Raw genomic sequence first — 13733 nt, 5'->3', positions numbered from 1 at the left:
GTGGCCACAGCCTTGTTGGTTGTCGATAGAGAGAAAGTAACAGAAATGTCGGACTTACTGTAGTTTGCAGGCACACTACAAAAAACGCTATACATTTAGTGAGAAGCTTCTTAGAAAACGCCAGGAACTGATTTTCAGGACCCAGCCACCCCCTACCTTATCTAGTATCTGTCCTCCAGGGAACAAATAGCTTGCACAAATGCTTACATGCGTTTACTCTTCGTCTGCCCCGACTGGGAAAGAAGGGAAAGAAACTGAGGCGTGACGGCTTTAATTTTAGTGGGCATGCCACTCCACTGACGACACTAACCACTGTGGTACAGAGAGTTAGCGGTAGGCCACGTGGCTGGCGAGTTGGTTTTTGCGGCGCTCCTGCTGCTAGGGGGTGGAGCTCGTGAAGCCGCGAGTTACGAGTTGTTTAGTTGGTCGCAGCCAAAGTTTTCCAGCTGGGTTAAGTATTGAGAGCTGCGAGTTGTGGGTAGGGCAGCTGACACCGCGTGGAACCTGGTCAGCCAGCATCGGGTCACCTCTGGAGTCCTCAACATTACGGCACCTGTAGATCTCCCGCCCGAATTGGCAATAACACCCCTGCTTGTAAATCCTGGAAGTCATGGCTCCTTCGCACCTGAATAGAGTTTAGTGTTGATCTTTTATCAGTATTTGTTATCGTAATCCAACGTCTGTGTTAATGCTGAATTAGACATGCTCGTGACTTACATGTGTAGCCACTTCCGCAATAACTTAATATTTCCTACATGTCTGATATTATCGTTTGAAACCTCATTTGGGAGAAATACTGTTTCCTTTCTGATGCATAATAGCAGGGTAGTTCTGGCAGCGGACGGCGCGTTCCTGTTTCCTGGGCCCGGAGTAGAGACGAGTTTTCTTCCTGGTGCAGTGACACTTCCGCTGTTGCACGACGTCTAGGTTTGCCCGCAGGCAGGCGCCTCTATCAATTGCCTTGTGTTAGCTCAAGTTAAGTAAATTTGATCGTTTTTGTACGTGCCACAGAGGACAGTCACCCAATTACTTGCGCAATCCTTGATTTATTCAAATATTGAGATCTGAGCAAGCACATAAGCCTTTAAGGTATGTTCATACGTCTGAAGTTCCTTGTGAGTATATTTGCCCTGATGAGCATGAACTGTTCAGTCCTTCTACGCCCAGCCATCAGCTAACTCCATTCATCGTCATACTTGTGCGGTTGCTGCCACTTTGTTTTGATAAGTGGTTGTGGTAGTTTGTCACCTTTATTGTATTTTCAGAGACTGTACATTTATTTAAGTATCATTATTAATGTTTCTGCAAGTGTGTACCGGTTTGGGGTCACGTTTAAATAACATGCCTTCCCAGCTTTTCTTGGATTTTGTGAGATTGTGTATTTTATTGCTCAAGGGATTTTATTAAGGTTTCTAAATTGTTAGCGGCTTTCCAGCAGCCACCATCAGTGGCGTGACTTGTTACACTTTCTGTATTTTGGGTGGGCATTGTCTGTCTGTCTTTGAGGTATCGGAAAAATACGCTTCAATAAAAAATATCCCGTGCCACACACTGTACAGTGATTCATGGAGTATAGATGTAAATGTACACCTAAATTTTCTGGTGGTTTTGCACAGCTTTTGATGTGTTAGCATTAAGACATGCACTGTGGAATAGTGGCGGCACGTACATGGTAATTTTTTTCTTTCAAGCTGATGATGATGCTTGTTCCATAATCAGCATTTACGGAACACTCTAGTGATACGTATATTTCAATTCGTCACCTCAAAGCTGGACGTGTGATACTGAGGCAATACATAAACACAACATGGATAAATTTAAATATATAAATTGTCAATAACGTGAGGAAGGAAGATGACATAGAAACATATGATACACATTTGGCGACACATGGTTCATGGACGCTTTACTCTTCCTCTCCCATTTCGCCATTTTGTTTACCTTCATTACCAATAATTAGTTCAAAAATGGTTCAAATGGCTCTGAGCACTATGTGACTTAACATCTGAGGTCATCAGTCCCCTATACTTAGAACTACTTAAACCTAACTAACCTAAGGACAGCACACACACCCATGCCCGAGGCAGGATTCGAACCTGCGACCGTAGCAGCAGCGCGGTTCCCGACTCAAGCGCCTAGAACCGCTCGGCCACAACGGCCGGCTACTAATAATTAGTATTTGAGGATAAAAAAACATAAATGAAACTCTGTATGTCCATCTTTTTAGAGATGGTTGCGGGACTCGGCTCTTCGATAGAGGATGTCAAATTAAAAACCTTTCAGCCGTCTAGTTTCCACCTTATTTTACTTAGCAACCAGTGTCAGCGTTTTACTACGCCGTCGTCAGGCCCCTGACCGACGTGTGAGAAGAATCTACCTCGCTTGTGATCGAAACAGGAGTCAGTAATACCGGCACTAGTAGATTTTTGGCATAGTGACCATCACCAGCCGGCAGGTAATAACAGTACTGCTGGCCCCTGTTTCAATCACAAGCGAGGTATATTCCTCCCACACGTCGGTCAGAGGCCTGAAGATGGCGTAGTAAAATGGTGAAACTGGTTGCTACATAAAATAACATGGAAACTAGACGGCTGAAAGGTGTTTACTTTGACATCCTATAAATGAAACTGGCTGCAGGTTGGGTGGAATGTTACACAAAGGCGATCTCTGGGGAGATGAAGTGAGAGTGACGCCTTTAACTTCAACCTCAGCGAAAAAGCGGAGACGTCAGTCTCAGGCCTTGTGTAAAATCCACCTCGATAACGAATTTAACACAGACACATTCTTTTGTCGTTTCTGTGGGAGGAGCTTGCGTACGACACCGATTGAGTTGGCAACCTAACATGGGGCAATGGTATGTCTGTCCACTGTTCTCGCTCATTGTACTCCTCCTCCATAACTGGATAAACTAAAATAATGAAAGAAAGAACTGAGCAAGTATAAGCGTATCTAGCTGTATAGATAATTGTGGTGAAAACTGCAACGCGATGGGAATAGCGAATCATGAGATATTCAGGTTTTAATTCCTCTGATCAATCTAAATTTGCAAGAGACAGAAGCGAGCAGTCTAAGCCACTGACGTAGAGTGGGGCAGTGCTGCCAGAGAAAAAGCAAGTCACCAGGACGCGGGTAAAGCCAAGGCGTAGGGAAAGCTTCGAATGCTGGGAGGAGGATACGAACTACGTCCTACGCAATATACTGCGTTCTTTGCGGTAGCGGACAGACCTCCTCTCTGATGGGATTGAAGGGTCCAAAGTGTAGTAAAAAGACAGAGGAAAACTAGGAAACGATAATGTTACGAATTGTAACAGTTAGGACAAAGGCAAAATTCTGACATATTTAGCAAGTGTATCACATGGAGCTATCGAAGGAAGGTACTCTAATATCGAAAACATTAGCAGTTCTTGAAGGTGGTGATCTGCCATTGTCGCGGAGCAGTGGGGAGAACGCGACATTGTTCACAAGAACGCAGCTGGAGCAAGGAGCGGTCGGTCTTGACACGAGATGTATCTCTCCTTCATGGCACAATAAATTTTTTCTTTTGCGCGTGCGAAGCACGGCGGACAAAAACGCCAGTCACCCGTACAGAATTCATTACATGCATCATTTAATACCGTGTATTCCGCTCCTGGACGTGTTAACCGCCTGGACTACGTTATGAACTGCGTCCGCAAGGTTGTGCAGGTACTTCGCATCCGGATTAAGTCCCTCGCCGAGGATCTATTCGCGTGATTCCACCAGATTTGCTTGGACGCTGAGGTCGGTGTTTTATACGCTGTTCCAACATGTCCCGTAGAATTTCTCTGGGGTTCAAGTCACACCTGACTTAACCCCAATCGAGATGTAGTAGAGTTTAGAAAACCAGTCGCATATTCTTCCTGTTCGGGCGTAACGACAAGCGCCGGCACGACGATGAAGAACGGAAGAGCAGAGAGGGCTCTGAGACGACGTCAGCCAATGGTACGCTGACTAGGGCGACACCTAGAGAGCCTGTACAGGGAGAGAGTCGCCAACCGGACGATACGGCGGCCATTTTTCTGCCAAACTGCGGGCGGGACTTTTGAATGGCCAATAGTGGAGTACACACTCACCGAATAAAAAGCACAACACAATATGGCGAAATCATGCGTTAAATGCCTTTCTTTACAGCTGCAATATACTCACAGTAGCCTACTACGTACAGCACAGGAAAATTTGATACAATGGCTGTAAAAATTATTCGTTACTTGGATTTATCTCCTTTAAAGTTCGTTTACTAGACATATTGCAATGAAAGTAACGTAAATTAAAAAAAATATAGTATAGCATTTGTTTCGTATCGGAAGTGCATAACGCTAAAGATTTAACGTACCTGTATTACGTCAGATGAATGAAAGGTCTATGCAGTTTATATATGACAAAGTGGTGAGCAGTTGTTTACTTGAATACCTCTCGTAGATCACAAACGAAAAAGATTACAAAAATCAGGTAATGTTAAATGTAGGCTACTGTAATAACGACCGAATGTAACAAGAAAACTACCGTATCCCTTCTATCCGACAGTAAGTAGGCCTATTAAAAACTGTATATTGCAAGTTGTTTTATATGTAGTAAAAAGCAAAAACGAATTACTTCGCACAGATAAGAGTACTTCGTTGGTTTCCACAAGGATCCTGTTTGATTTACGTCAGCCCTGTTGAATGCGACCGCCCACTGCTTTCGTCTTTCTTCATTGCTTGGAAATGCTAACATGCGAAATCCACCTCCGCCTCTATTGGGACAACCAAATGCAGCACAACCTAGCATCGTTTACGAACGTCTGCAGAACGAATTACAGACGTCAAAAACAATACTGTACAATTACTAACGTGTTTACTTCAAACATGTAGGCCTACCGACTTCATCACAAAACGCTTCATTATTTCAACTCGTATTTAAGATCGCAAACGCTAATTACGTACTAAAAACGATACACAACTAAATCGAACATGCATGCACAACGCATAACAAGTCTCTCAATAATTCAAATACCTTTTAATCGTTTCCAAAAGTCCTCTGAACTTCAATTCAACTCAAAAGCACGGCGAACATAGGAAGCGCGAGAGACGTTTGGCAGAAAAATGGCGCCAAAGCTAATCAACCAATCACGGGCAACTTCACCTATAGCCACTGTCTGTATACAGGCTCTCTAGCGACACCAAGTCAGGTGCGACATCTAGGCCAAAAGAATGTAAGCGCCGCTCCGCCTAGCCGCGGGCAGTAGAACACAAGCCGTCATACAAATACTACAGCAGTGACTTATGAACTGAATTGTATTGCTTGCAATGGAAATTGTATATACCAAAGGACATTGATTATTTGCATGTTGCCATTTGCTTGCGACACACATTTGTCTATACACAAAGTTAAGTACTGTCAGTTTACTTACTGTAATAAACTCCATTAATACGAGTTGCTTGAATTGTTGTCTAGATGAGAAAACAGCTTCCTAGGCACCCCACATTAGATGAGTGGGCAGGATAACACACTTCCAGTCCGATGAACTCCGCTATTATTGTCTTTAAATGCATGTGTGAGCAATGGCCTCTTGCGAGGTGGTTGACTCTTAATGATCACCACACGCTGTTCCCGCCGCAATGTTATCTCGCTAACAGGTAGAGATGGACCTTCATTCACTGCCTGTCGCCTTTGGAAGCAATTTGGATTTACAAACCGCGAAACTCCTCTGCAGTCCCTCTCAATCAGGATATTTTTCGAGCACGATTCTGACGTCTTGTTTTGTAGCCGTATGTGTTACACCATTGCTTCTAGACATGTTGAACAGTCCGTGGCGAAACACCAACAAATCCAGCAACAGCAGGCACCGTTTGGCCACGGACACGGCCAGACACGATTGCCCCTTTTTTGCCACTTTGTCACGTCCTTGCATTTGCAGATGTTTGCGAACAATGTCCACTTGGAACATAGACGTCTCACCGACAGCTAGTGACCGATGCTCACGTAGAGGCAGTGCGAACGCAGTTGAGTACGTGACTGGATCTCTGCGCCAAACGATTCATTTGTAGGTGTGCAGTAGGGTGACTGACATTTTGTCCAGCGAGTTTGCATTAAAACCGTAACTGCAAGTCAAGTGCCGCGCGGGATTAGCCGAGCGGTCTCAGGCGCTGCAGTCATGGACTGTGCGGCTGGTCCCGGCGGAGGTTCGGGTCCTCCCTCGGGCTTGGGTATGTGTGTTCGTCGTTAGGATAATTTAGGTTAAGCATAGGGACCGATGACCTTAGCAGTTAAGTCCCATAAGATTTCACACACATTTGAACTTTTTTTTTTTTTTTTTTTTTTTTTTTGCAAGTCAAGTCGCCTAGGAAGTAAATGTGTTTGGTTATTACAAGTATTTCTGACTTTAGACAAATTCGGAGATTAAGGGGATGTCAGACAAATCGCAAAGCTTATGCCAGTCGTGACGTCACTGGATGTCTTTACTAATCCAGTGTTTACGGTCTCAGTACTGTGACTTTATCGTCGCTGAGGGACAATTTGGTTGTGAGAGGGAGACGTTTCTGTTATTGTGTGTTCGTTGAAAAATTGCCAACATTTCCTAAACTACCCTGGCGGTGGGGCAGCAACACCCATGTGGCATGCACAGGTTTCAAGGTATGGTAGTATTGTGGGAGATAAATATTGTCATTGTGGTCTAAGTAACTATCTCTTGCGTATCGGTAGAGTCGTGGCGAGTGTAAAAAGTTATGTTTGCAAGCGGACTGAATTCTGATCAAAGAATTTGTATTTTGTGCAACTGCTGTAACGAATGTACTTATACGAAATAGAACGTTGGGTCTCGCCAATGGACTCAGCTTTTAATATGTCCGATTCATTTACGGGTGCAACAACTTCACTGAGTGTCATTATCCTAGCTAATTCGTTCTCATAATTCATATACTGGTATCAACGTGCCGGTAGCTGTCCTGCAGGTAAGATTAGGTAGTTTAACAGGTAGGGAAGGTGTCACTGGACTTCGAAGAATGCAGTAAAAAAAAAGTAGATTGCTATTCACTAGATCCATGCATCCCTGTTAGATCACGGCTTCCTGATAGACGTAGTTCACATGACGTACGTTTTTGGTTAGGATTCGGACCGCCGTTACTGTGTCTCGTAACAAACCGGTATGTTTTGTTTTGTTTGACACTTAGAAGCGTAACTCGTCAATTTCACGAAAATACGAAGGGAATAGGTTACAAACCAACGAGCAACCAGTGAAGCAGATTGTCTGAAGCCAACCACGGAAGAAAGGTCAACGGTTTGCTGGGTGGTACAAGAGCACACTTGCTGACGATCGGCGTTAGAGAGGATACGTATCGTGCGGCCGCCTCCGTGAAGGACGACTTTCTGATACCGGCACCGCTTCAATGCGGCGGTGACGTTATTGCCGCCGCAGCAATCCACGATGCAGTATGAAGGTAAGCTCTTAGTGCGTAGCCAAGCTTTAGTACCATTTTCCCTGTTTCACCTTGGACGGATTTCCGTGTGCTTTTACTATTACGGCTTGTGCTTTAAAAATCATTTAGAAAATATAGCGATTTAGGCAGAATTCAGAAATTCTTTTCCATGACCAGCCCAAAAACTAGATCGTGTGATATCCCCACTCAGCTTGCAGCTCTAAAACCAATCCACTGTCATTATCTTGCTGGGCAACCGTGGGAGTACGATCGAACCGATGCCCTTTGATTCAGAGCGTTTCTGTTTCGATTAACGTCGCGGTTACCTTTTCAGAGTAACATCAAACTGGTAACCTTATTTTATCCAATTATTTGATCTGGTCATCCAGGCACTGTCGGTCAAAGTAGTGAATCATGGAAAGTTAATCTCAGGAGCAGACCAACAGAGAGAGATGCTACCACGAAAGCTTTACGGGCTAACTACCTCTTACAATCGAGATTTATCAAATACAAATTTGAAGCGGGCTTCAAAGATTTACAGCATATACGAAAAAATATGAGGCATTTTATAACAGCCGCCTCTGGTACATACAATTATAGCGTCATAGTTCCACGAGTTACGAGCTATACGTGGAAAAAGCTGTTACAGTAAAAAATATCCCTCTTATCGTGATGCAGTATAAGTCCGCAGTAAGTAGAAATTTATTGCCGCAACCGCAAGGAAACTAGCGCAATTCCTGAACATGTCGAGACACGTGATGTTTCCTAAGTCACGTTTTCTACCCTGTTTCTCAGAAGCAAAGACTATTCGCTCACATTAAACGGTATCAGTTCCAAGTGATCACGGTCTTAATCACGTCTTCGTCACTTCCATCACAGAGCCAACATGGGTTTCACAAAAGGAACTTGTCAGTTTCTTCTGCATGTGACTGATTTGTTTCGATGAGTATTTTATTCACATTCAGACGTTCTAAATCGTCTGCTTCTACTACCTAACAAGCCTCGGCTCTTCCTCCTCTCTCCCCTTCACCGTTACTTGCCACTCTTTAGTCCAGTTTAATATTTTTCTATCCTACTTGCTGGAGCAGTTCTGAATGCCTTACACTTGCAATACCGGACAATAGTCTTGGACACGTGCACTTGCGTGTTGTTTTCTAACACATGTTCATTACTATTGTCTTCTTTGGACAAATACTCGGCTGCCAGAATCATGTTAAGTTTGGGATAAACGTATCTCCAATCTAATTTCTTTTCTTGCATTGTAGACGGAAACAACAATGACGAATTACGGTGGGTTCAACATGTCGACGGCAGGTAGACCACTAGAATGAAACACGGACACAGCCGGACAAGGATGTGGGAAAGAATCTTACGTATGCTTTTTAAGGAACCATCCTGACATTATCCTTAAATGACTTGAACGAACCACGGAAAATTTGAATCAGAGAAGCCAGATGAACCTTTTCTCGCTCCTCTAGAAGAGGAGCGAGGACCATCCAAATCAGTCAACGAAAAACTAATGACTCAAAAATTAGTGACAGACGGCTTATTTCAAACTCACTCTCTCTTTAATGTTCTATCCAGAGGTTGGTTTGCAGCAGCTCGCTATTCGCCTTTTATGTCTGCCTTCCTCTTTACTAACACATATGTAGTGCAACTTATATACTTATATCGTAAATAATCTGCAGCATATATCCTCGATTGTCGGTGGTGATTCTTTCCCTTAAAAGGACCTTTTGATGTTGTTTCAGTGATGTTGCCGTGACTTAAAAAGTGCCTTTCGTGTTTGTCTCTTCTAGATTGGACGTGCTTCCAAGGATATCTGGTTTCTTGTTCTCTTCACAGCACCTCTTCATTGGTCTCTCCAGCTGATCATCATCATCCGTCTGTAGCACCACATCTCCAGGTCTTCTAGCCATCTTATCCCTTGTCTTCCTTTGCTCAACAAGAGTCACCATTATATTATCCACGGGAGAAGTTTCCAAATCAGAAATCTACACCAACCTAATGTCGATCTCTCGAAAGGCTAGGACCGTCAATGCGGAACATATTGAGGGTTATACGAATACATGCAGTATGACATGAGTCAATGTATTCCGGCTCCAGGGACGCTGATCCCAGCAGAAATACTGGATACGAACACCTTTTTAGTCTTCTATAGAGTCAGCATAGGGAATCTAGAAAAAAAACGTGCTTCCCCACTACGCCATAGAAACTCTCCTAGGTATTTTTATCTTGCTGAACCAACACTGCAAGGAAGAGTATGGAGCGATATGCGGTGTGTTGTCTTATTTAACGAATTTTTCGATCTGCAACAGAGCGTGCGTTGCTGTAAAACTGGGTAAGAGCTTTGCCCGAGAAAGGTAAGGGTCTGGTTTCAAGTACCACTTGGGCGCACAATCTTTCTGGTACAGAGCAAAAAGTTCATTTTTGGAATGTACCGACAGTTATCTGTTTGATATGCACATATGCTCAAACAGTTGTGTGTGCCAGTATGTTTGCACGATTTCACGGCAAAATTTGTATACTTACATTCTGCTGTGTTTTTGACCGCGTCATAAACTCACATTATGAACAAACGGCGACTATTGCAAGTACCCTTCATCCGCATGTTTTTGAGTCATCAGCCTTCTGATTGATGTCATGACCCCCCCTCCCCCCGCACCCCCACAAGAATTACTCTCCGATGTCAACCTTTTCGTCTCAGAGCGGCAATTACAACCTACGTTCTCAATTATTTTCTGAAGGTATTTTAATCTCTGTCTTTCTCTTCGGTTGTTACCTTCAAAAGCTCCCTCTAGTACCATGGAGGTTATTGTCAGATGTCTCAACGGTTCTGTCATGCCGTCCGTTCTTCCTGTCAGTGTTTTCCGTATATTCCTTTCCTCGCCGATTCTGTGGTGAACCTCCACATTCCTTACTTTACCTGGGCACGTAATATTCAAAATTTTTCTGTAGCACCACATCAGAAATGCACAGATTCTCTTCTGTTCAGATTTTCACACAGTCCTTGTTTCACTGCTGTGGTCCAAACAAGGACGCTCAGAAATTTCTTCCTCACATAAAGGCCCACTCTTATGTTTCACACCAGTAGACTTCTCTTGGTTCTGTGCTAGTCTGCTTTTTATATTCTCCTTTTTCCGTCCGTCGTGGATTATTTTGCTTCACATGTAGCAAAATCCTTGAACTTCGCGTACTTCGTAGTCCCCAGTTCTGATGTTAAGTTTTTCGTCGCCTTCATTTCTGCTTCTTCTCATTACTTTCGTCTTTCTTCTATTTACTCTCAATCCGTATTCTGTACTAAGTAGACCATTCCATTCAACTTACCCTGTAATTCTTCTTCACTTCTACTGAAGATCAACGGATGTTATCGTTGATATCTTTTCTCCTTGAATTCCGCTCTTGAATCTGTCTTATTTCCTTCATTACTTCTTCGATGTATATGTTGAACAGTACGGGCGAGAGGCTAGATCCTTTTTAATCCGAGCACTTCGTTCTGTCTTCCAGTCTGGATGTTCCCTCTCGCTTTTTGTACATATTGTAGGTCACCTGTTTTTCCCTATAGTTTACCTTTATTTTTCTCACAATTTCGAACATCTTGCACCACTTGACATTGTCGATCGCTTTTTCCACGTGAGCAAATCCTATGATCGCGTCTTGCGTCGAACGCTTTTTCCACGTCAACAGATCCTATGATCCTGTCCTGATTTTTCTTCAGGCTTGCTTCCATTATCAACCGCAACGTCGATTACCTACGTTATTTAAATGTAAAATTCTTCTAATATGTGCTAATCAACACATAACTAAACATTTGTTGCGAAAACTCCACGTCTTCTTGTTTCTAATTACATGTTGCATACATTAGAAATGTAACTGAAATTTTGTGTGCAGCATGTGATCGGAAACCAGAAGTCATGCATTTTCTCAAGTATGATTAGATATATGTTAATTGACTTATGTTTGATGAATTTCATATTTAAATGATGTAGTTATTCGAAATAAACGAAAAGAGTGAAACGAAAAAAGATCGTCGTGAGATTGGAACCAGCCATCCACTAATTAGCCATTTACCATTACCTGACGTTACCTAATAAGTCATGAAACGGCTCGAGAAAATTGTTCTCATTTTAGTGAGCTACAGGGCCATGGAAAATTTCGAAGTCGAATTTCTCAAGAACTTTTCAGAACTGATCGACCGACTGTGGGATATTGATGTTGAGCTCTATGCTTCACGTACCATAAATAATCCGACTGACATATGGTCTCCTCATAAGTGTTCCATTCGCCTTGCCTAATACTGATTGCACGTGATCGTGATTTCATGTCGCTTCTAATATTAACATGTGATGTGCTGGAAATGTTCACCTCTGATGTTGTAATCGGGTACCATCTGATTCTTTTTATTACAGGCATTATCTTGCATTTATCCACATGTAAAGAGAGATTCCATTTCTTAAAACAGGTGGAAATGACGTCTACGTCTTTCTCCATTTGCTTAGCGTTGTCCTATGACGACACTCTCCGGTAGAGAACAACACATCGGCCAGATATCTGATAGCGCTACTGATCTTATCTGACAAATCGTTTATATAGTCTTATCACTTGATAACCCATTAAGACAGGAAGGGAAATTAGGTTTAACGTCCCCTCAACATCGACGTCATTACAGATGGAATACAAGTTCGGATCAAGTTAAGGATGGGGAAGGAAATCGACCGTGCCATTTCAAAGGAGCCATCCCGGTATTTGCCTGGAACGATTTAGTGAAATCACGGAAAATCTAAACCTTGATGGCTGAACGCGGGTTTGAACCGTGGTCTTCCATTGTGCTAACCATTGCGCTACCATGCTCGGTGATAATGTACTAAACTACTAAAATGTTGAGCATTGTTGTGCTTCAGCAACTCTGTAAGTGAAAGCTTCGATGGATTGGAAATAACAGCCAGCCAGTTGCTAATTTCGGGTTTTTTTAAACCTTGACCATGGTTTCGACAGTTTTAAAACTGTCTTCTTCAGATGGTATCGTACGTAGAATTAAATATTATCAATATCCAATGAGGAAGTCGATGACTCTGTTTAGTACATGTGCATGTATTTTAAATGGTGATTATGCGGATGGACACGCACGCACAGAGTCAATAATTTCCACGTTGAATACAGATAATATATTAGTCTACGTACAATACAGTCTGAAGAAGACAGTTTCAAAACTGTCGAAACCATGATCAAGTGTCACTAAACATGTAATTTTCAACTGGTTGGCTGTTATTTCCAGTCCATTGAAGCTCGTACTGAAGTACCTTTCTTGCAACCCCGTTTGTCTTCAGGCCTTCTCCTCGGTCAAACAGTGTGTTTATCGTACAACAGAATAAGCTTCTACTCAGGTTGCAGGGAATTTCGGTGGCAGTGCTCGTTAGCACTGTAAACACACGAGGGTTTCGACTCTGCCTGCTGTTTGCCGGGACGGAGGCTCGTCTCTGGGATAACGTTTCAGCTGTGTAAACTTCTCTGGCATCTCAGCTATCGCTGTCCTGATTTTTATACCCTAAAGTTCTCCATTCCTAGTAGCTGGCAGTGAGACAGCTTCTTGTCCCCGTGGCTAAGTCTCACTCACAGTCTGTCTGTCTCAGCTGTTTGAGCAAAGACAAATAAATCAACTCAAATTTTGTTGTAACTGCTGCTGACTGCAACCACTATACTATTCCTATTAGGCATTTTGGTATTCGTCCGTTTATACGTAGTCGGAAAAAACGCCAAACTGTTCTTCAAGCACATTGCAAAGATAGTGCTCGTAAGAAACGACCTTATTTGTTTTTACATCGGATTATAAGAATATTGTTTAACTGTAATATAGAATACATGTTAATATATTATTTTTATGTGACAGTGAAAGCAGGAGGATGCAGGAAAGATCTTCTGACATCTGGAGTAAATACGTAGTATCTGTGTAGTTTAGCAACATTCGTTGCCCTCAATTTAAACTGAGTTTACTTAGTTTATAATTTTAATTTATTAAGAAGTAGCTTTGAATACTTTGGAAGTTAATGTTATCTGAATAGTCAGTATTAATGGATTATATTGTTTCGCAATATGTTTTAGCTTCATTGTCTCTTAGTTTGAGAATGTGGTCTCCTTGAGTGGTTTGGAAGTTAGATCTGCCGAATGTAAATTTTTAAAATGCTGTGTTGGAGGTCTGACCAATCGTGAGATGGCTGTCCTCTAAATCAGGTGCTCTGCACCTGCTTAGGACATGTCTTTAGTTCAAATGGCTCTGAGCACTATGGGACTTAACTTCTGAGGTCATCAGTCCCCTAGAACTTA

This window comes from Schistocerca serialis, chromosome 5 (genome assembly GCF_023864345.2).
Source record: "Schistocerca serialis cubense isolate TAMUIC-IGC-003099 chromosome 5, iqSchSeri2.2, whole genome shotgun sequence".
Classification (NCBI taxonomy): Eukaryota; Metazoa; Arthropoda; class Insecta; order Orthoptera; family Acrididae; genus Schistocerca; species Schistocerca serialis.
This window is presented reverse-complemented; position numbering follows the sequence as displayed.